Here is a 22633-nt window from a genome sequence, read left to right as displayed (position 1 = left end):
TGTTGTTGGATTTTTTTTTATGTGGTATTGTGAATGGCTGCAAATTTACTCTTGCAAGATAGTTTTGGCTTCAATTGCTTTTCTTTTTTGAGAAAGCAAAAAAGCATGAATATTCACTCTCTGTGATAGCTGAAGACATCTTTCTCAGAATATGATGTGCCAATCAACTGTCACAGGAGAGGAGTCTGGACTTTTGAAAGCTGGCCAGTACTCGGTTATCTTGGCAGATAACCCAAACTGCCTTTGGGGCAGTAGTACACATACTACAGCAGATAAGTAACACTTTTGTGACTGTACTTTCATCGTATAGATGGCAACTCTGCATTCAGTACAACATAGCAGATTTTCTTGGCTGAGTTTTGTTATATGACCTCATTCATCTTCACATTCATTCCTTTTATATAGGGTATCAGTTTTCTTATTTTTTTTAAGTGTCAGTAAATGGATACAAATATGTCTGCAGTTTAGGCTTTCTATTTATTAGCTGCATGTATGCAGGTGTCACCATTAAGGCAGTGTCTGTGCTGAAGTGCTTTACATGTATTGTGTTCCAGTGGGTCCACTTTTATAGCTGAATATGACAAACCTCAAAGTTAGGAATACCTCAGAAAAAGGGGGCGTCTCCTTAGATACTGGGATCCCTCAATATCTTTATTGAAGTTATCAGTTTAATAGTAAAACCCCTTGGCAAACAGCAGGCTTACTGGACCTCTGGCCAGAATTTGTTCATTTTCAAGCTCCGCTGGCACTTCCATACATCATCAGCACCTATTAAGAGAGGTTTTGAGCATGTTCTTTAAGTGTTTTAAGGTCAAGTATGAGAAATGTAAGATCTCTAGGCAAATAACATTATTGCTGAAGAAGATGTAGAGTAGAACATTGCCTAAGTCACCCTTTGGATATCCAACTGTATTAGCTCACTGTGTGGATACTTCCAGAATGAGAAGGGAGCTCGAGAGGATGTGGAGTATGTAGATATCAGAAGGCATCTTGGTTAAACTCTGAGCTGTCAGTCACTTGCTTCCAGACTGTGGAGAGCACAGTTGTCCCCCCCCCCCCCCCCAATATCGGAGTGACTCATCAAGTGTTTGGAAGTGAAATAGTTCATAGGTCACTCTTGGTCTTCTATGCTTGTCCCCCATGTATGCATTATTGAGGATAGATTGTAAAGATTAGGAACTTCATTCAGGTCTGAGATGCCAAATGTTTCCTTGATTTTTTTACTGTAAGGCTTTTTATCAGCCTGTCTGTCACTGAGTGGTATTCTTTTTCCAACATATCCTTAAACTGAAGCACATTTCTCTTATTAAAATTATATGAAAATGTTAGCAAATGCTTCCCTTCTCATTCTGTTAGTGCAGTAGTCTCTAATTGTCTGATAAGAGACCTAATCTACATTTCATTTGATTGTAATTTCCTTTGTATTATGGAGAAAAAGAACAAATAGCTAGCCAGTGTTTAAGGGTTTCACTACCATTGTCATATCTGTGAAATCTGATTCTGTTGGCCCTATTTGGTTCAAATTTTACCTGAATCATTACTTCCATCACTGACTGTGACCAATGAGTTAATTTATCTGTTAATCCTTTACACAAGATATTAATGTCTTCTATCCTTTAACAGAAGTGTACTGTAATGGTCCAACTCCAAGAAGATGACACATTTTGAACACGGTCTTAAATGTGCTAAGATGCTTAAAATCTGTTAAACACCTTTCAGCACTGTTATGCTGTAGTTTCACTGGATTAACAGTTGCAATTGGAGAAAAGTGCTGGGAAGGTCAGACAGCTTTAAAAGCTGCAATACACATTGAACTGCAAGATGTCTTCTGTGTATCAGCACTGAGTGTATTACAAATTTTAAAGCTGTTACAGGTCAGATACATTTTGTTTCTTGCAACTGTCTGTGAGACAATGCTGAGAGTGTTATAGCATTTAAAGATGTAGAACAACTCCTGCTCCTAGAGAATTTTTTTCTTCTTTGTTTCTATCATATAATGCATTGGAGCAGCTAAAGCTGTATGTACTAGAAAGACTTGGGAGGTAGATTGAAGTTTAAAGGCTTTCAGAGCTGTAACAGTGGTTCTCCTAATTTTTTTCTCTCCGAGTTTGGAAATGGCAGCGCAAGTAGCAGGTAAAGCACCATGTACTACAAAGAATTATAATTGGGTTTCTCCATTTTAGAGAAAGTAACTTTGTATTCTCAAAATGGATGCAGAGATTCATCCGTCTAGCTTTTGTTGTTAATGTGAATTTCTTGACATTGTCTCAAAAACATAACAAATAGGTTACAGTCAGAAACCCGGGTAATAATCATCTATATATTGTGCTATTAGTACGAAGCTGATTATATCGGTCAACTGTTTATCTTCTTGGCATTTATTTCGACTTCTACAGTACATTCTTACTCTGAATGTCACAAGATTCCAAAAGAAAAATGTAGGTAGCATTTTTTGCTAGTTCTGAACAATGAGTTTACCAGGAAAAAATCAAAGATGAAATTGGTGTAGAACTTTGAATATGAAAACTTTAATAATTTCTATTTGTTGGCCTAGAGGAAACTATATTGGGGACCAAAAAAAAAAGTTATCCACTTGGAATAGATGTCCTTAACTTTCTCAACTGTTGGAGCCTTCCATGTACCAAGTAGTTTGGGTTCTTAATCCATTCAAATTTGGAGGCATTTTTAGGGTCTGCCACAGCCTGCACTTCAGTGCAAAGAACTTAACTATTTCCATAGTTTACTTTTAAATTTTAAAGCACATAAGAATTTGTTTAGAAATGAATTTACATCTGGTAACAAATTGAGTGTAGCAATTCTTAGTTCATGTTTGTCAGGTTAGTTGGTTTTGCATGCAGTTTTCACTTAATAGAGCTATCCTAGGTAACCAGAACTGGGCAAATGGACACTGGCTGGCTAGTAGCTTATTTACCCAGGACTGCTGGGCTTTACGGCGGGCGCACACTGACCAGTAGGGGGACTTTACACCCCTCCCACCATTAGCATGGGTTCCTGGCATAAATGTGAGTAGGCTGAGTCTTCAACCTACTTATCACAGGAAAATACTCATGCCTATTTGGCAACATTAGTTAACATGACCGAAACACCTAGAGCCATATTTTTACACTATTGAGTGGCTAGCCCTGTCACGGCATGCAGTCTGTGATCTGTGCTGTCGCCCATCTTGAGGATACTGTGCACCACAGTAGATACCAAAAGCATTTGGTCTGTACAACTTTTCTCCCTATACAGCACCATCTAGAGTCTGTGCTACTTCCCATAGCTCCATTCTTTGATGTGTATGAGATTGAAGCACTCATGTTTTTTCAGAGGTGGGGGGAAACCAAAGAGACGGGGAACATGTAAAATCCAAAAAGGCATTGGCTATAGATCTGCATTGATCCTTGAATGTTCTGTGGGAGGTTAAGACCTTAACAATTATTCCAACTGCCAGTCATCTAAGCTATAATGCTGCTGTCAGGTTTCCTGCATCTTCTGCCTGTCTATCTGAATCATGTTGGTGTCACCTTTTCTCCAGTCTCATAGAATGCTACTTTGGAAAAAATTAAGAAATATGGTAAAAATCGATTCTGTCCTGGAGGTTACAGACACATTTCTCAGTGCTGATTACAAGATTCTTATAACCATATGGGCTACGACATTTAGGCATTTCGTAGTGGGCTTACGCCATCCAGGTGAAACTGTTTTCATTCCATGCATTTTGCCTTGGGACTTCATATGCTGGATACTCAGCCTAAATGAAGCCCCACATGCTGGATACTCAGCCTAAATGAAGCCCCACAGAGGGGAATTCCATTCCTGGTGTGAGGGATGGATGCCCAGAGGGCTTTTGATAGGCTTGTTTTGGCAGTGGTTGATGACAGCTGACAGTTGTTAGAACACAAGATGCAAGGTGGGCAGTGTCCTCAAAATAGGAGAGCACATATAGCAAAACTGTGTACCATGCCATGACTAGCAACTCTGTGGTGTAAAAGTTTGGCTCTAGATGATCCAACTGTGTTGACTCATGTCACCAAATGAGCATGTGTAATTGCCAATGATAAGTTGGTTGAGGATCTGGCCTACCCATGCCAGGGATTGTGGTAAGGGAAAGACTTCAGAAGGCAGTGAGGGATGCCATCAGAATTGGTGACACACTCATGGCAGTCAGACTCCATTGTAATGATAGGCCAGTGTTCATAATCTCAGCCTGTGCCTCACTGCAGGGTTGTGATAAATAGGAAAAGTGCATTCAGACAGAAGTTGCAGGACCTACTAGATAAAGCAGGACATCATGAATTGGTGTTAGTAATGGGTGACCTGAATGTACATATCAGGACAAACAGAACAAGAATGAGAACTGCCTGGGTTCACATGAGTGGGGCAACAGGTATAAAGGATAAGCCATTCTAGACTTTTGTATGGCAAATGGCTTGTTGTTGGCCAACACATGGTTCAGAAAGACAGTCACAAGATCACATACAGGAGTGGCCAGTGTGCAACCCAGGTAGACTTCCTCCTTGTAAGGAAAGGGCAGCGAGATAGAATCACCAATTGCAAACCCTCCCCAGTGAAAGTCAGCCTTCAGCATAAACCACTGGTTGCTGATAGCTGCAAGCAGTGGCCAGAGAAGGCATTAAGGTCAACAGAGACTAGACTGATGACCTGGAAGTTGATGGGAGAGAAAGCAAAACAGTTCAAGAAATTATATGGGGCTGTAACACCTCCAGTAAGAGGAAATGTGTGGAGATGAAGAATGGCAGTGTCTCAAAACAGCATGTGTGAGGACTACAGAACAGATCTGCAGCTGCTCTAGGTATGGCAATGATGTACATAAGGAAAGCTAGTGGTAAACTTCAGAAGTCCAGCAACTCAGCAAATGAAAGTAGTAGTACAGGAAAAAGTGGGAGATAGAAAAAATGGACCAGGCTAGGAAGGAAAAATGGACCAGGCTAGGAAGGAATACTAGCTGGCTAACAATGAAGCTAAGAGAGGATTTGAAATAGCAAAGAACAAGGTATCACAGGCACTGTTACTAGCTTCTTGCAAGGAATCTATACCAGATGATCGAACGTTTAGTTAAGCAAAGAACTAAACGTCGATCACTAAACGCACACACATCAAATGGCAGTTTCCACTCAGGGAAACAATGCCATTGCCCAACAAAAAAAAAAAAAAAAAAAACACAAATGTCTGTGCCCCCCACAGCCCCCCTAACTAAATATACCAACTCCGAGATTGCTCCACATTGAAGAAAGGACAAACTCCACACGACGGCCAAATTACTTATTTCCCTGAGTGGAAATGCCGTTAATGGTTTTGTGTGTTCGATTATTAGTGATCATTTAGTTATTCGATTAACTAAACATTCGATCAACTACTATAGACCCTCTTGCAAGTGATACAGTAGATGCTACAAAGAAACTGCATCAGGTTGCAAGGTGAAGACAGAAAGATAGTCAGACACCCTTCATAAGAAATTCCAGCAACAACCTACTCACCAGTCCACAGGGCATCAAAGGCAGATAGGTGTACTTCCAGCAGATTCTGAATGAAGAAACTGCACAGAAGCTGTACTACCCCAGACATGGTCTACGATTAGAGAAGAGGAGGGGCCCACCCTAGAAGAAGTAAGAACAGTACTAATGAAAGAAAAGTCTGGGGGAGCAGCAGGATCAGATGAGTTCACAGGAGATATAATCAAGATGTTGTGAAAGAGATGGGAGAACTGGCCCCTGAGGGTACGTGTAGCAGTATGGAGAGAGAGAACGTATCCCAGATGACTGGAGAACAAGCACACTAGTGCCAGTGTTCAAGGACAAATGGGGCGTTCATAACTGTGGGCAGTGCAGAGGTGTCAGATTCCTGTCACACTGTGTGAAAGTTCTGGAAAGGGTGATTGATGAACAAATGCACATAGTAGTAGAAAGTAAGGTGGGAGTTGAGTAGTTTGGACTTAGATTGGGTTGCAACCCAACTGACCCACTGTCTGCAGTTAGATTAGATACTTGAGAGGAAGTTATAAATGAGGAAAGAGTCCAACTGGGCATTTTAAGACTTGGAGAAAGCATATAACAACATCCCAAGGAAGCTGATTTGGGAAGTCCAGCAGTGGTTCAAAGTCCCAGAAACATTGGTAGAATTGGAGCAAGCTATGTACAAGGACTCAGTGAATCAAGTATGAACAGTGTTTGGTCTCACAGAGGTGTTCCAGTGTGTGTGTGTATGTGTGTACATCAGGGTTCAGCTCTGAGCCCACTGCTGTTCATACTGGGGATGGACTATATTAGCAAACAAGTCAGAGGTGGCAGATCAAAAAATTTGCTGCATGCAGATTATGTGGGAATATAGATAAACTTCAGTGAAGGATCGGGGAATGAAATGCAAAACTGAAAGCACATGGGATGAAGCTGAGTACAGATAAGACCACTGTAATGGCAGCAAATGGGGAAATCAGAAGAAGCTAAAAACTGAGAGAAGTGAAAATAGTGGAACAGATTAACAGCTTAAAGTACTAGGGTGGTGTGTTTTGAGGAGAAGGGAAGTCTGAATGAGTAGGTCAAAGCTAGAGTCAGATGGACTGCAGCCAACTGGCACAGAGTGCCAGGGGTAGTGTAAGATAGAAGAATGCCAAAGAAGCTGGAAAGTAAGGTGTGCAAATGTGCGATCAGTGCTACTTTATAGTACAGAAACCTGGGCAGTAAAGACGGAGCAGTTGAAAAAGTTAAAGGTGATGAAGGTGAAGTACCTGAGATGGGTAGTAGGATGCACACTGTAGGCCAGAAGAAGAAATGAGGGCATAAGGGCAAAAGTCAAACTAGCTCCAGTTGCAGAAAAGGTCAAAGAGAACAGATTATGGTGGTTTAGGCACATGCAGGAAAGCAGAGGACAGTTTTGTGAAGATGATTTGGGACAGACAGGAAAAAAGGCAAGAGGAAACAAAGGTGTCCAGCAAAGATATGGATGGATTGTGTGAGAAAAGACCTGTGACAGTCGGGCATGAGTGTCGAAGGTGCATTGAATAGGGAGAGGGTGACAGTTGACATGACACCCCTGGCCTGATGTAGAAAATGGTAGGAAGGGGTTGATGATGGCATGCAGTTGTTGAGGTTGTCAAGACAGGCCATTAGGCCTGGTAGCCTTTCCTATTTTCAAAGTTTTAATGGAAGTCCTCAGTGATAGCTTTTCAGTAGAAGATATTTAAGTGCGTGTTGTGCATCTGAGGCATAGAAAATCCGCTCCTTCAAGAAATATTGCAAACTGATTTTTTCCCAAACGACCCCTTAGTGATTTCAATTCCTTTGATCTGTTCCCATTAACAGATAGATAATACCTTTTGGTGAAGAAAACCTTGTTCCCAGTACAGAGGTTGGCCAAATACTTTCTAGTTTTGACAAATATAAATCCGCTTGATATGTTCAGGAGAACTGGTGTAAGGATACCATCCAACTCTTTCCGCGGCTGCACAGATCTGTAGGTTTAACAGTCCTGGGGTGCATGCTCTGAGGAAGAGCAGGCATCCATCAAGTTGACTGCTTCTGTCCACATATGGTCCTAGTGTTGCCCATAGTGCTGCATTTTAATAAATTAACTTGTGTTTGCAATCCCAGCTTTTCTTAATTACACACATCCATACCTTTGCATTAAGGAAATGTTTAAACAGATTCCAAAGTTCAAAACTGGAACCTGAAAATTCCTCATGAAAATCCCCAAAAATCTCCCAAATTTCCTTCAGTTTAACCATAAACTCAAGAAGCTTAATGACCAAGGGAGGTGACCCCCCTCCATGGGCCCTGGCATGATTCTACAAAGTGGACTCCATACCTGACATGGTGATCTCTAGGACAACATGTTCTGAAAGAATAAGAAAGAACTTCAAAAGAGACCAAGCTGGTAAATCATTGGTAACATATATTATCTGTTTGGTACCCTCAACCTTCTCTGATCTCAAGTATGGGTAGAGACCATCTTCTTGCTCACCTCCATTAAAGCCCAGGTCTCTCAAGTCAAGATAGAGGAGTCTGTTATTTCTCATGACAGTGATAGTAAATCATTCCTGCCTAGCAAGCATAGGTCTTTTCCATATGATAATACCATTAAAACGTCCCGTTGCCCTTTCTTTCAAAAATGTCAAAACTGTGTCATTGACTGGCAGTTGACACAGAGGTTAAAGTTGTACTCTGTATTTCCTGTGGTACAGGGTTCAATTCCCTTCGCCTAGTTTGCCTACTTTGTGACCTTGAGCCAAGTCACTTAACCAGACATTGCTTTCAGGTCACCCCTGAAAAGGGACTGTGTCCGTTGGGTCTTCTTGGTTACCAATTTATTATATTATGTTATTATTTATTATTATCCTACCAAACCTATGAGTAGGAAATTGGAGACAAAGGTAGCTAGTGGCAGCAGTACATAACATCACCCCTAGATCATGATAATATTCACTAGCACCTCAACAGATTTGGAAACAGACTGCCTCTCATGCTGTCATCATGGAGAACTATTACTGTCTTGGATCCCATTTCAGTCAGATTAAATCCAGATGCCCTAAACAGGACCTAGATGATTTCTCATGTTCAGTGTGCATAAGTTGCTTTTTTAAAGGCACATGATGAGAGGCCTTAATCTTTTAAGTGCTGGAGCAGTTTAACCTTCATATAGGATTACATCCATCACTGGTATTCTAGGATAAAGTGGTAATTTTTTGGTCATATAGTCGTTATTGTGCATTCTTGGTGGATGCCCATTCAGGTCTTCAGTTATAAGTAAATTACTGACCTTGTGTCCTATTCCATAAAAAGTTTACATGGTTTTGCTTGAAATGAGATTGCTTGTATTTACTATTGCTTCAGCATTATAGCTGGAGGTAGTATGTGTTTTTGGGTTCTCGCGTTAGCACCAGTGTGTTAGTGCCTGAGTGAAGTTTGGTTTTGTGTTCTCTAGAAAAGCAGACTGATCTTTCACTGTGTGTTCTAACTGGCATTGACATTAGAATGAGAATATAAAAAGTTAAAATGGGTGTGGGGCAAAAGGGTGCATTGCTTGTTGTCATATTTTGGTTTATTCATTTGTAGACTGCCTCATTTCAGACGTGTTGTAAAAATGAGTTATTTGAGCTCTGTTTCAAGGTGTAGTTGCTTGGAGTAGTGTGTTTAGTTGGTAGTGTTTCTACCACTAAATCAGCTAAACAAACTTGCAACAAATCCTCAAACAAGAAAATTATTTGTATTTTCTTTATCTTGGCGCTACTAGATAAAGATAAAACTCTTGAGTCTCTAGTTGCATGTTTTACTGTGTCCTAATAGGCGACATCAGATTGGTGCGTACACAGTGGTAAAACTGGCTACTACTGCTTCCTGTCATCCTCAAAACCTGTAGTATAAGAAGCACTCTGTTAATGCCTTCAGCTGTAAGAGATTTAACACCCAGTGAGTGGAAATTAGCAAGTGTAAACAAAAGTAAATAGATGTAATTAAGCAGCAGCTCAATATGATGCAATAATTTTTTGACTAAAAGCTGTATGTGTATTTTTCAGCATGCCTCTTTAAGAAAAGGAACACACTATTTTAGCCAAGGTTTTGCAGTTGTTTTATCAGATATTTGGCAAAGAAATGCTAGGTCTTCATGAGCCATTACAGGGTTCCATATCTCACAGATACTTGGGAATTTATTACTAGATTCCTGTTCTGATAAGATGCCCCTCCCCCACCAAATAGCTGCACATAAATCCCAGTGAAATAATTTGAAAGTATGACTGGCTTAAAATCCATTGCATATGTAACCCCAGAGTAAAATCTTTGAACACCGGTTCAGATAATACAGTTCCTAAACAAAAGGAGACTGTCTTTTCATGTTACAGCTCTGGGGGGGGGGGGGGGCACTACTGTAAAGAACAGAAAAGGTTCTATTGGGGATGCAATTAAATTCCCTTACCAACCTAGCCATTGTTTGCTTCACTACTGTTCAGGAAAGTCTGGTATGGCTGAAACAGTTTAGCTGAAGAGCTGTGTATGGTGAGAACTACAGCAGTAAAGGAGCCCACATTTTAAAACTGAATAATCAGACTTTATACTTAAAGCTGTTAGCAATTCAGTTTGAAGTTTATATGTACAAATATACTAAATTACATGTGCAAATAAATATACTGTTGCATGAAATTTAAAATAGTTTTGAACAGACATCTTCCTTTCTATTCATCTAACTCATGTCCTCCATATTGACGATTGTGCTTCTCCCAGCTGCCACTGAGTTAGGAAATGAGAGAGTTGCAGATACAATGTAATAGCAGGGCAGGGGAAATTCCTTGATATCCTGGCCAGATTTCCACTAGTAGTATAAATACCACCTAAGGTCTCCCCTGAAAAGATGCCACTAGCCTAGAGGAATTAGTGTAGGCAGCAAAAGATAAATCAACAAATAAAATAATTTATAATTGTAAATCTGGTGCTTTGACTCATTCATCCTAGTATTCTAATATTTAAATCCTTATTACAAGTTTATTTAATTAGCAGTCTTTAATACTCCCTATTTCACCAGGCACTAAATCTCATTGAAGTCAGAGTTTACCCCACCATATATTGCCAGCTTGATATCAACAGGAACATTGAGGCAATACAAGAATTGTCTTATACTGACTGACATCTGTTTGAATTTTGTTTCTATAAACAGTTTCATATGTGAGAGGTGCAATTATCTGCTAACCTTGTGAGCGGTGCAAGTATCTGCTAACCTTGGAGGCCCACCTATCTTCAAAGGTCATGAACTTTAACTAGCATGTTGTCAGTTCCAACACCCACCTCACACAACCATTTTTCACAGTGTCCTAGACAAACAAGTAAACCTTCTTATGCTGAGGTACTTAGAAGGTTTATGCCCATACCACAAAGTCCTCCTAGAAGAGGGTTTGAGATGCATGACCTTTAGTACCACACTTACAGGCAAACAACATACACAGACACGGCAGAAAATGCTGTTAAGAAATGGGGTCCCTCAACTGGGAGGCCAAAGCCCTTAAGGTAGCAAGGCCAAGAAATTACTTCTGGTAATGTCTAATTCATAAATAAGTCCATAGTCAGACACCTATGCATCACTGACCAGGCTGAGCAAGGGCAGAGATTAATGAGCTGCTTCTCAGTTGCCAGGATCCTTAATGTCACTAGGACTCTCAAGTCCCTTCAGTCTAAGTAAACATACCACACCGTCCTTATGCAAGTGGGAGTGAATGACTTGAGACATACCGTCTTGGATCATATGAAGAGAGACATGATGAGTCCTCAGAACATGCATATGAAATTGGTGGGAAACTAGTATTGAGCAGTATCCCGTCATTGCCAACATACGACAATATAAACAAAAGATAACGGACTTCACTTATTGGCTAAGCAGTTGCCATCATTCAGAGAGGATCCAATATATGTAGATCAGCCTGGGAGGGAATGAATGACAACTTGAATGGCCTGCACTTCTATAATTTATGGCTTTGTTGAGGAGTCCTGGCCTATACATAAGTGTATATTTTTAGGGTAGGCCAGTCTCCTCAAATGAATCAAAACTCAATACTATACAAAAGTAAAAGTGTTCGAACCATAAGCAAGAAGTCTCACTCCTTACAGGCATTCCTATCTCTTTAAAATATAGATGTTTGCATAGTTACTGAAGCATGACCTCAGAACAGCTATAGCACTGCCACAGTACAGGATTTTAATGCTTACCACACTTTCAGACCCAATACGGAAAATAATGGCATTACTGGATTGGAGAGTATCTGCATTTCTAAGAAGCCCTTGCGTATCTAGACTCTCATAAGCCAGGACAGTGACCTTGAACTCCTCCATATCCTTTTCACAGCAAGTAGAACTCTGTACCATATCGTAGCCAACTACCGTACCTCTTCCATATCATCTGAGGTCCATGAAGTATATCTAAACAGACATCCCTTCCTAACTTGACTAACACTATTCTCTCAGGATACTTCAGCTATCCCAGCATTTAACTGTGAAACCTACATCACTTCAAATAAATATGCACAAAAATTCCTGGACTTCATTAATGGATGGCACAGTGGTGCAGCAGTAGTGTCTCCTCACAACAAAGAGGTTCTCCAGTTCGATTCTTGGCTGGGGTGCTTTCTGTGTGGAGTCTGTATGTTCTCCTTGCATTTGTGTGGGTTTCCTCCGGGTGCTCCGGTTTCCTCCCACGTTACAAAGGCATGCATCTGGAGTATTTCTCCCTGGGCCTCTGCTGAAAATTGGCTTTGTTCCAAGTCGGACTTTCCCAGTTAAATCATAAATAAATAATGCCATCTCCCTAGTCTAGCTGGTTCAAGTCCTAACTAGAGATTCAAAAATGTTGGACCTGGTTCTCAGAAACAGAGCTAACCTATGCTCTGCACCTACAGTTGCCATATCAAATCAACGCATCTGATTTACTATTCAGTAACCCTCACAACCTTATCAGTAGCACAGTAGAAAGCATCATTATAAAACTCAAATGACCAGAAACCAGCAGTAGCACAAAACATAACTGAAGAAAAGCATACCACCACCTCACGAGCCACAAAACCTTCTTTTTATGTTGCACACAGTTGTTTGCAGTAATAAAAACGACAATGCAGTAAAAACCACAGTACACGTTAAGCGCTTTCACCTGGGTAAATCTCGAGCTTCATCAGAACATAAAATACTGGCTGTTAACCATTTTTATACAAGTGTGCTTCTAGACACATTTATATATTTTCAGAGATGGTCTTGAAGGAGCAAATGTGAATCAAAATAGAGAGTGCAGGTTGTGACTAACTACGTTTTATTAATATAACTTGTTGACTGTTGCTGTATTTTTGTAGTTTGCCTCCTCTTGGTTTGCACTATGCAAAATAGATATAGTAAAGTTTAATATTGCATTATCATCCCATTTTTAACCTTCCTTTTCATATGTAATAGAATTAAAAAAATAAGGAATTCCACAAACTTTGCATGGTAGGGATATTTTAGAAAGTCCTCTAGAACTATGATTAGTACATAATTGCTTAGAGTTTTAGTATAATGGTTTTCATTGAAATATTGTCTATCTAAATGTGATTAATTCTTTTGCAGGTAGCTGGTCAGTTTGTTCTGATGCCGCTGATGTTGAGGTATAGTATAACATTTGCTATCAGTTGTCCATATGACGCAATTTACTTTTCATTGAATGAACTTTGTATGCCTGTCCTGTGTAGTACTGCTTTCCCATGTCAGTCTATTCAAGTCCTTGCATTTGGGTACTGGTACCTGCATGTGGGAACCAGCTGGCACTTCTCACATTTTATGGTTGCTGGGTCACCTAGCTAGACCAGAACTGCCAGATAAAAAGATTTTATTTATGGAGCAGCATGCTGTTAGATCTCTGAGCTATTTTGTAGAATGCTAACCTCTCTGCTGTCCAGGGGTTACTATGGAATCTTGCTAGTTTAACTGAAATTAAAATGTTTCTCTCTCTCTCGCTCTTTTTTTTTATGCCTTTTAGTTTTAAAATAGTGCAGATGCTCTTACAACACAACTTTCCTGGTTATCTCTTAAAAAGAAAAAAGGAAATTGTTTTCCATCTCACATCTTTTGCTTTTGCCTCAGACAGTAAACAGTTGGGAGAGAGGGAGAAAGAGTAACATCTGCTGATAAATTTGGCTGTGCTTTTTCACTATGAGAGGGCTTACTGTGTGCAGTGGCACTAGCTTTGCTTTCTGCCAGAAGTGTTCAAATTCATCATGCAAGGAAGCTGCTGTGTGCATGCAGTTTTACTACCTACTACATTAACCTGTCTTTTTTAATTTTTTAATTTATTTTTTAATCGCAATCTCCTCTTAATAACAGGTTAAGGAAGTAGTGTATATGTGAAAGTGAGGGGTCCATCATGAATCCCCCAAGTCACCTTTATCTGTACAGTGAGTTGGCTTTGTGCTTGACTCTGGTGGTAGGATGCACACTGTGGGCTAGGTGAAGAAACGAGGACTTAAGAGCAGAAGCCAAAGTAGCTCCAATTGCAGAAAAGGTCAATGAAAACGGATTGCTGTGGTTCGGCCACAAGTGCAGAAAAGCAAAAAACAGTGTGGTGAAGAAAATTTAGGACAGACAGGAAGAAGGCAAGAAGAAACGAGGGCATCCAGCAAAGAGATGGATTGATTGTGTGAGAGATCTGCAACAGACAGTGTTGAAAAAGGCAGGAGATTGGCACTGAATTGAGAGAGATGGTGATGGTTGGCATGACACTGCGATCCTGTGTAAAAAATGGGGGAAAAGTGGATAGATCGTGATAAGTTGGCTTAAGTAGTGAAGGCCCTACATCCTACGCTCTGGCACTCTGTTTTTATAGGTAAATGCTCAGAGTTGGATGTGGTTTAGGGAATGTCCCCACCCTTCTGCTACAGAGGCAATGCCTCCCTGTTCCTTCTACAAGTTTCACTGAGCTGCTGTTCTGTGCTTTGGTTTCTGTTTGATGACTGAAGAATGTCCCACCTCCAGCCAATAGATCCACTCATTTCTCCCCCTCAGAAGAAGAATACTTAGCCAGTACATCATTCCTCTCTCCTCCTTCTCCAGTTGCAGCAGGTGCCTGAGCCACTAATTTGAATTATGGTACCTTTGGTGGCGGTCAGGGGTTTTATCCCTCTTATCAGTAGAGCTGCTGTCATTTTCCTGTAGATCATTTTGTCAAGCATTTGTAGTGTGCTTTGTTTGTGTGAACAAAGGAGAAACCAAAAGTTAAAGATGAGGGAAGAAAGTTTAAAGTCACTTTCCAGTATTTCAAGTTGTGGGTACACTAGATAATGCCAAAGGAGATGCCTGTGGCACTGGCACATAGAGAGAATGTCCTGACTACAGTCCTGATGACTAGAGTTTAATTAGCTGCTTAAGAGATTGATGGAACAGGCAGGGAGGTTGAACATGGCCATCTTGTGGTGGGTGTGCAGATTTAGGACTCACTCTCATGGTTTGGTTTCCCTGGTATACACTGAAGAAACAACCATACAGTGCTGACTGTGGGTGATGGTTCAGTCCTGCTGGCCTCTGTTCCTTCAGAAAGAACAAGGGTGATCTACCACTGCACGCCCCATCCACAGGGTGTTACTGGACATATGCAAGGGGTGGGTTATAGGAGAAAAATGCTCTAGCAGTAGTAAGATGCTTCCCCATGTGCTTCAGTCTTATTACTGGCCTTGAACATGGGTCAGAGTTGGTTCAGGGATGGCTAAAGAGGGTTCAGCGGACCTGGGGGATGAGGAGAGGCCTTGGAAGCAGTTGGTGGCCAAATGCATTGAGCCAAAACCAAATGATGAATAAAGCCAGAAGCATCTTTTCCTATTCAAAAATGTGCCACTTATGAAAAGGATTAGATAGCTATCCAGGTGATGCAATGTTAGTAGGTGAGCACTTCCAGTGAGAAGCTGAATAATTATGTGGCATAGAGAGGTGGTGCCTTAGTTTATGACTGGTAGGACTCTGGTTCATTTAATGGCTTGGGTGCTGGAGGATACTGCTTTTGAGGGAGAGGAGTAATAAGACATTGCTAATAACAAGACATTGCCTACTCATCTGTCCGGGGGAATGGTGGTTGGGATCACAGTTCCTGCTAGAAATTAGATTGGGGGTAGAAGTTTCTGCTTACAAGGCGGTAGGGTATTTGAGGGAGTAAGGTTGCTCACTACAGTCATGATAGCCCTTACATAGCCCACTCCATCCCTACAGCTTGAAGGTTATCAGAGTGTAAGACATTGTTAAACAGTTTGTGCATCTGCCTCTTAAACATGTATTTTTCTAACTGTTTTTAAGAGCTAGGTTGGCATAAGATAATTCTATATCCCAGACATCTTGACTGGTGCTGAATATATGCACAAATCCTGATGCATCAAGCAAAGTGAGAAGACTGCAACTCATGGCTGACATGCCCAAACATTGTTTTCTTAAGCATCATAGTATGTGAAAAAGTACAGTGTGCATGAAGTGGAACATTCTGTTTACCTAATGCGCAATAATTTCCTCTTCCTGGTTATGGAAAGTTCACATGACAAGAAATCTTTGGGCACTGCTTTAGATAAGGACTAATAACATAATTTGCTGGACTTCAGTATGGCATCAAGCTGCAAAGGCATGGACTCGAGCCCTTTATCCTCAAAATGCCTAAATTGCAATCTCCCTGTTCTGTGTGAATTGAGCAGTTTGTGGGAAGTACACGAATGCAATAGAAATATACCAGATAACTAAAAGAAACAAAAGGAGAGCGAAATAAGCACAGAAAGAGTGAAGTAGATGTAGTGGATTAGCCTGCAGTAGTGTAGCTAGAAAGAACACACTTGGAGAAGGAATAGATCTACAGTATCAAGAGGCCTGCAAAATGTCAGAAATTAATGAAAAACTAAGTGACAAAATAATGAATGAGTTGTTAATGGAATATAGTAAAAGAACAGTTAAAAGACCTAAAGAAATAGAAGGAGCCCTGTTGGCACATTTAGATGATGAGAGAGAGAAAGGTGGAAAGTGAAGACATACTGCACTTGGCTGAGTTAGAAGCAACACAAGAATCCTGAGAGAGAGAAAATGTATACGAGTTAGAAGACTGAGAGAAATGTGAGAACTTGAGGTTTTCAAATGTACTAGAGCGTATGGAAGGGAAAGAGTGTTCATGGCAATATAATTAAGTAAATAGACAGCAGTGTCTCATGATGAAGTACTGCTTGACAGAGCATAGAGTTTGTTCACCAATGGGAACTCTCAAAAGATTCCCTAGACCCATATTAATAAAATTACAAACACATTACTTGAGAAATTGCTGAGTGAATTGTGAATAAAAAGAGAAAAGGTTACTGTTAGAAGGAAAGGGAATATTTGTAGATAAAGATTACTGACTGGGAACTAGGCATGTAATAGTTTATTCCAGTATTCACAGAATGCAGGATGTTGAATTTAAAATTCAAACTGATTTGTGCTGTGATTTTTCCAGGTCCATTTTCCATCAGGAGCTAAAACCTTCCTGGATACCGAAGGTGAGTGACTGGAGATTGTGAGGTATCAGCAATTTTTTAAAAAAGCATTACAGATGAATGACGGCAGAGAAAATGATGGAGACAATTTGTTAACGGAGAAGGACCAAGAAAGATGACCTGCCAAATTGTTTCCACTCCAAGGGAAAATGAAAGATAAGTGGAAAGAAATGGAAAGGTACATGAAGAAGGTTTGGGATAATCCTGTTCCAAAAGCTGGAAGAGGCACTTGAACATCTGCACGAACAGGAATCACAGGCTGATAAACAGTAAATAAAAGGTTGCTGGCAATCGAGAGGGAAAAGCTGAAGTAAATAGTTGAACTTAAAGTTGCCTCAAAGGGTATAATGAACTTAATGTAAAATGTGGACATAAGCACTTTAATGGACTTGTATATATGGGCAAAACACATGATAGGGAAGATATACAAATATATATATATATGTGTGTGTGTGTGTGTGTGAGGGAGGGTATTCATTATGACGTTCTGGGAAGGTAAGCAATGTTCTAGTACTTCACATAATTAAAGATAAAGTGATGAATGGAGAACACTAATAAACAGGTATGAATAACAAGCAAGCAGTGTTATAAGATGACAAGGTTGTTATAATACAGTGAACTCTCAGTTAACCGGCACCCATGGGGATTGGTAGATGCCAGATAACTGTAGTTTCTGGTTGCTTGAGAGTTACTATTAAAAACAGGCCTGATTAATACTGTACCCTATACTATTTGTTTGGTTTGACTTGTTCTCAGGTTGCGGAGAGAGGGAATTTATTCCTTTCTTTCTTTTTAAAACTCTAAAAACGTAAAGTATGATGTGATGCTGTCAAACCTGTCTTTATTCTCACTGGTGGGGGTTGAATCCAATATGTCAGATCCGTTTCAGCCATTTCTCCAGCTCATAGTCTTCAGCAAAGCTCATGGGCTGTAGTCTTTACAAATAATGTAACTCCGCCAACTACCTCAGATCTCGTTTGCCCCGCAACGGAGAGGTTCGTCAGCATTGCTCTGGGCTAAGTACGAGTTTTTTCTACATTTTATAAAAGTAGTATTTTCCATTTTTCTGTTTCATCTCTCTCTCTCTCTCTCTCTCTCTGCAAACTACTTCTTTACCCTTTTCTTTCCCCTATTTGACATCCATTTTAGAGGGCGTCTTGGGGACGTTCTTTTAAATTAGAGGCATCCCCCCTCGTTTTTTTTCCTTTTGTGGTGTATTTACCATTTACTGCCTGTATGTGTGACTGCATGTGTGGGCTTGTTGCTCCGTTTAAGTTAGCGGACTTTCTGTGTGAGACTGTGTGTGATTGGCTCTCCTTTTCCTTTCTTATAGTCATGTCGCAAAAGTAGGATAGTAAGCCTTTGGGCTTCAAAAATGTGGTAAAAAGATTCCCCTTAGAGATTCATACATTCTACGTCTGTATTGCTTGTGGCCTCTTCATTTGCAGGAGTCTTGTTCCATTTGCCATAATTTCAATCAAAGAGCATTAATGGAATGGAAAAATAAGCTTATTCTGAAAGGAAAGAATAATCCACGACCTTGAAGAAAGGAACCGGAACTCTGCTAAAGTCCAAAAGGCTGTATTTTTATTTCTGAAGTATTCCAAAAGTCACAGATAAAATCACACAAGTGCTTTCGCTCAGGCAATCCTGAGCTTTATCAAGTGAAAACAAATTGCAGTGTGCAGTAACCTCCATTAAATAGCCTGGCAATTATACAATTAATTAATTAGTGAAATCTAGTACTAAGGTACTCTGGTGCTTTAAAGTTGGGTGTTAAAAAAGTTAGTCATTATATCAACTCAAAAAATGAAATGTTTGCAATAACATGTGCACTTAAATAAAAATGACTAACCATAAAAAACATTTTAAAATGCCAGTTTCCTAGGTTTCAGAACATAAAAGTCTGAAGTCTGATTGGGTTTGTAAATTGTTGAAGAATATGCTTAAAAATGTGTTTAGATTGTCAGTGAATTGTTAAAAAATTTTTTTTTTTTTTTTTTTTTTTTCATTATTACTTTACACTGATAAAAACATGCAATAAAATATGCATGAGATATTTTTAATGCCCATCCATATAACATTTCATATAGAATTTGATTTATTAGTCGGAGTCCTATAACCGTGGATGTTCAATAATTTAGTGTGCTGTGTGGAGATGCTATGATATGAAGGGGGTCAAGTGTGAGAGTTATAACCTAGCCCTCCTAAGCTTGAGGACCGGTTTAATGCTGATCGTCCCATTCAGACCTGGTGGCTTCCCTGCATTCAGTCTCAACTGCCATAATAGTTCACGGTAGCCCAAGGTGGATTCCCAGTCACCACCTCTTGCATCTGGCTCAACCTGTTCCAGGACTAGAAACTGGATTTTGGGTTCTGGGCAGGAGAGTGAGTGTTTGTAGAAGGCGTTGGTTTCCTTCTTCCTGGTCATGTCATAAAGATGCTCAGATACGCTTTTCTTAATTCCCTCTCAGTTTTGCCCACATAGAAACTTTGACAGTTGGTGCACATCCCCAAGTATACAACCCCTCTAGAGGCACAGGTGTAAAATCCAGTGGGGTGTATTCTGAAAGGCCTTTTGAAGTTTCCATTCACTGAGGCTCTATCTACCGAATCTGACAAACCTGCTAAAAGATGTTTGAGCCGAAGCAGAAGGCTCCAAAGTTATCGGATCCAAAGGCTTTCTGAGCAGACCTCTCCTTCTACCGCTAAGATTCCCTTGGAGTGGGGAGTTTCATCGGCACCAACCCTTTTATCAGAGCAGAGACATAGGAGCTGATCTCCCTCTATTGAAAAGGTTTCTTCTCAAATCCCTTTTCCACTCCAAGCCAGATCAAGATCACCTATCATGTCCTCTAGGTCTGTCAGGAGTTTATCTGATGAAGATGTGGATAAGGTCATAGAGAGACTTTTGAAGACATCTGCTTTGACCAAACTGTTGGTGGATCCGAGCCCAAAGGAATTGGATCAGACTCAAACCCCTTGTGTTACCACAGTTCCTCCTCTAATCCGCCCCCCCCCCCTGCTTCGGAGCTGGAAGATTCCTATATCCAGGTTGTGTTGGTGTCGGGTCCAGGACCCATGTCTTCTTCGTATCCAATACCTGCCCCAAGCGTGTCTCTGCTTTCGGAGCAGGAGATCTCTAGGAGCCGACACTCACCTGCTGGGTCTACAGAGATTTTTCTGATCTCATCTGATCCGACTATTCCTCTGGGGGCTTTGGCGCGGCTGAATTTGGCTCCTACCTCTGCTTCGGAGCTGCTCTCGTCTGCTTTTGAGATTCCTTCGGCTCCGACAACTTGTTTGTTGGATCCTGGGAGTTCCTCTGAGTGGGGGGTGTCTGCCTTTGAAGCCACGAGGAGAGCTTTGACTACTTGTCAGTCTGAGACAGTCTCCTTCGGGTCTTCTCCCTCTTCAACCCGGGTGTCACACTCTTCTCATGTGCCCTCTCCACAGGTCTGCAGAGACGATAGGCTTCAGGGTACTGCTCACTCTCTTCCTGAAACCTCTCCAGAGTATCTCACTGAGGAGGTCCCTCGGAGACATCCTAGAAATCTTAAAACAGAGGGGTAATTGGCAGCCCTTCACCCCTTCTGCTGAGGAGTCAGTTTTCCTGAAGGCCTTTGTGTCTCACCCATCAACTTCTTGGGCGACTCCTCCTTTCGACAAGTTCTTAGAATTAGTGTTGCAAAAGGCTTTGTATACCCCAGATACCATAGGCCTTACTCCTAGAAGGCCAAATAAATACATAACTGCTCCAAAAGAAAAAAAGCTTTTTAGCAAAAGGAGTGGTTGATGCCATGGTTGTGGTGGCAGCCACCAAAAAGGAACTTTCTGAAACCAGTTCCTCGATCCATACTCCTAATAAAGACTCTAAGATGATGGATAGGTATGGGAAGCGCATTTTCGCCTTGCTGTCTCTGAATTATCTCACCCATTTCATTTGATTACAGAGAGACCTGATTAAAGAATTATCAGACTCCCTCCAAGAGGCTGTAGCTGATGCGGCGGCAGGTAGTCAGTGCTCAGCTTACCACTTCAAATTTAGTTGTTAACTCATCCGTGTGGCTTATTTCTTATGCTACAGATGGAACTAGTAGGGCAGCAGGCTCTGGTATCTCTCTTAGGAGACAGGCCTGGATGTGCCATTGAGATTTCGCGGAGCCCTTTAAGTCTTCCTTTGTCAGTGCCCCTTTTGTGACTGTTCATCTCTTTTCAGGCCAAAAGTGAAGGAAACTCTCACCAGGTGTGAACAAGAAGACAAAAGACCTTGTCTGCTATTGGCGTATGTTTTTCCACTCCTTCCAGTCCCTTTCCCAAGAGGTCAGAGTGTCGGTGGGAAAATGTGGTTCAGAAAATTTCAATGGTCTTACCAGGACACACAAAGTGAAAGTTCCCTTAGAGGAGATGGAGGAACTCTAATGGTAGACTTTGTCGTTGTGGCAGAGGGGGTCCGCAGAACCAGGCCTCCAGAGAATCTTTCTTTGGGAGACCCTTCCAGTGCTCCTGAAGGAGTGGTCGATTGCTCACCTCTGGAGGCAATCTGGGGAAGATTATCTCTGCACCAGGAAACCTGGCTAAAAATCACAAATGACAAATGGGTGCATGACATAATATCCAGAGGATATATTCCTTTCTCCCATCCTTTTCCCACAAAGAAATCCGTTCCAGGCATTTCACCCAGTCAAAAGGAACAAGCAACACTAGAGATTCAAAAAAGTTGCTATCAAAAAGAGTCGTCCAAGAAGTCCCTGCAGACCAGAGAAGATCTTGATCTTACTCAAGATTCTTTTTAGTTCCAAAGAAAACAGGGGACTTGAGACCCATTTTGCATCTCAGCAACCTAAACAGTCCAGGTTTCGGATGGTGACACTGCAGTCGATACTTCCATTCCTAGGAAAAGACAATTGGATGTGCTCTGTAGACCTTCAGGATGCGTACTACCACATTTGAATGGACAGGCGGTCCAGGAGGTTTTTGCTCTTCTGGCTGTGAGCCAGTTATTTCCAATTTCGAGTTCTGCCCTTTGGTCTCACCACAGCCCCTAGGGTGTTCAAATGTGTGGCTGTAGTAGCGACTCATCTGAGATGAAAACGATACCGCGTGTTTACATATTTGTACGACTGGCTCATAACCGCCCCGACCAGGCATCAGTTGCTCCAGTCAAGGGATTATGTCCTTCAACTCTGTTCCTCCTTGGGCATTGCTGTCAGCTATGAAAAATCTGTGCTAGAGCCATCTCAGAGTTTGGTTTTCATAGGCACAGAGTTCAACACAACTTCACAAATAGCAAGACTTCCACAGGGCAGAGTAAACAACCTCCGTCACTACGTGAAAATTCTGATCAAGATGTCAAAAGCTCTTGCAACACTAGTACTCCAGGTGTTAGTAAAAATGGCTGCAGCTATCGTACGGATTCCTCTAGCTCGCCTTCACATGAGGGTTCTTTAGTGGTTGCTTTTTGCTCAATGGTCGATCTTGGAAGTCCCAAAGTCCCACAAGATTCTGATAACCAAATGCAAAAAAGACCTTCAAAGGTGGATTCACTCAACCTTCGTGACTCAGGGTCGCCCGTTCATCCCCCTCACCCTATAGCCACGGTGACCACGGACGCTTCTCTGGGCGGAG

General features: G+C 41.2%; 1 protein-coding gene and 1 long non-coding RNA gene across 2 annotated transcripts in view; both read left to right on the top strand.

Annotated features, from left to right (window-relative positions):
- Positions 1–22633, top strand: part of PTCH1 (patched 1) — a gene marked incomplete in the record, with an annotated part of 1119051 nt that overhangs the window by 308288 nt on the left and 788130 nt on the right.
- Positions 1–22633, top strand: part of LOC122791568 — a 108513-nt gene that overhangs the window by 9204 nt on the left and 76676 nt on the right. The window contains exon 2 of the long non-coding RNA XR_006363169.1: positions 13089–13126. This is a non-coding gene — a long non-coding RNA (uncharacterized LOC122791568). The remainder of the gene's footprint in view (positions 1–13088; positions 13127–22633) is intronic.

Source organism: Protopterus annectens, chromosome 17.part0 (assembly GCF_019279795.1).
Source record: "Protopterus annectens isolate FY-2018-M chromosome 17.part0, PAN1.0, whole genome shotgun sequence".
Taxonomy (NCBI): Eukaryota; Metazoa; Chordata; order Ceratodontiformes; family Protopteridae; genus Protopterus; species Protopterus annectens.
This window is presented reverse-complemented; position numbering and strand designations above follow the sequence as displayed.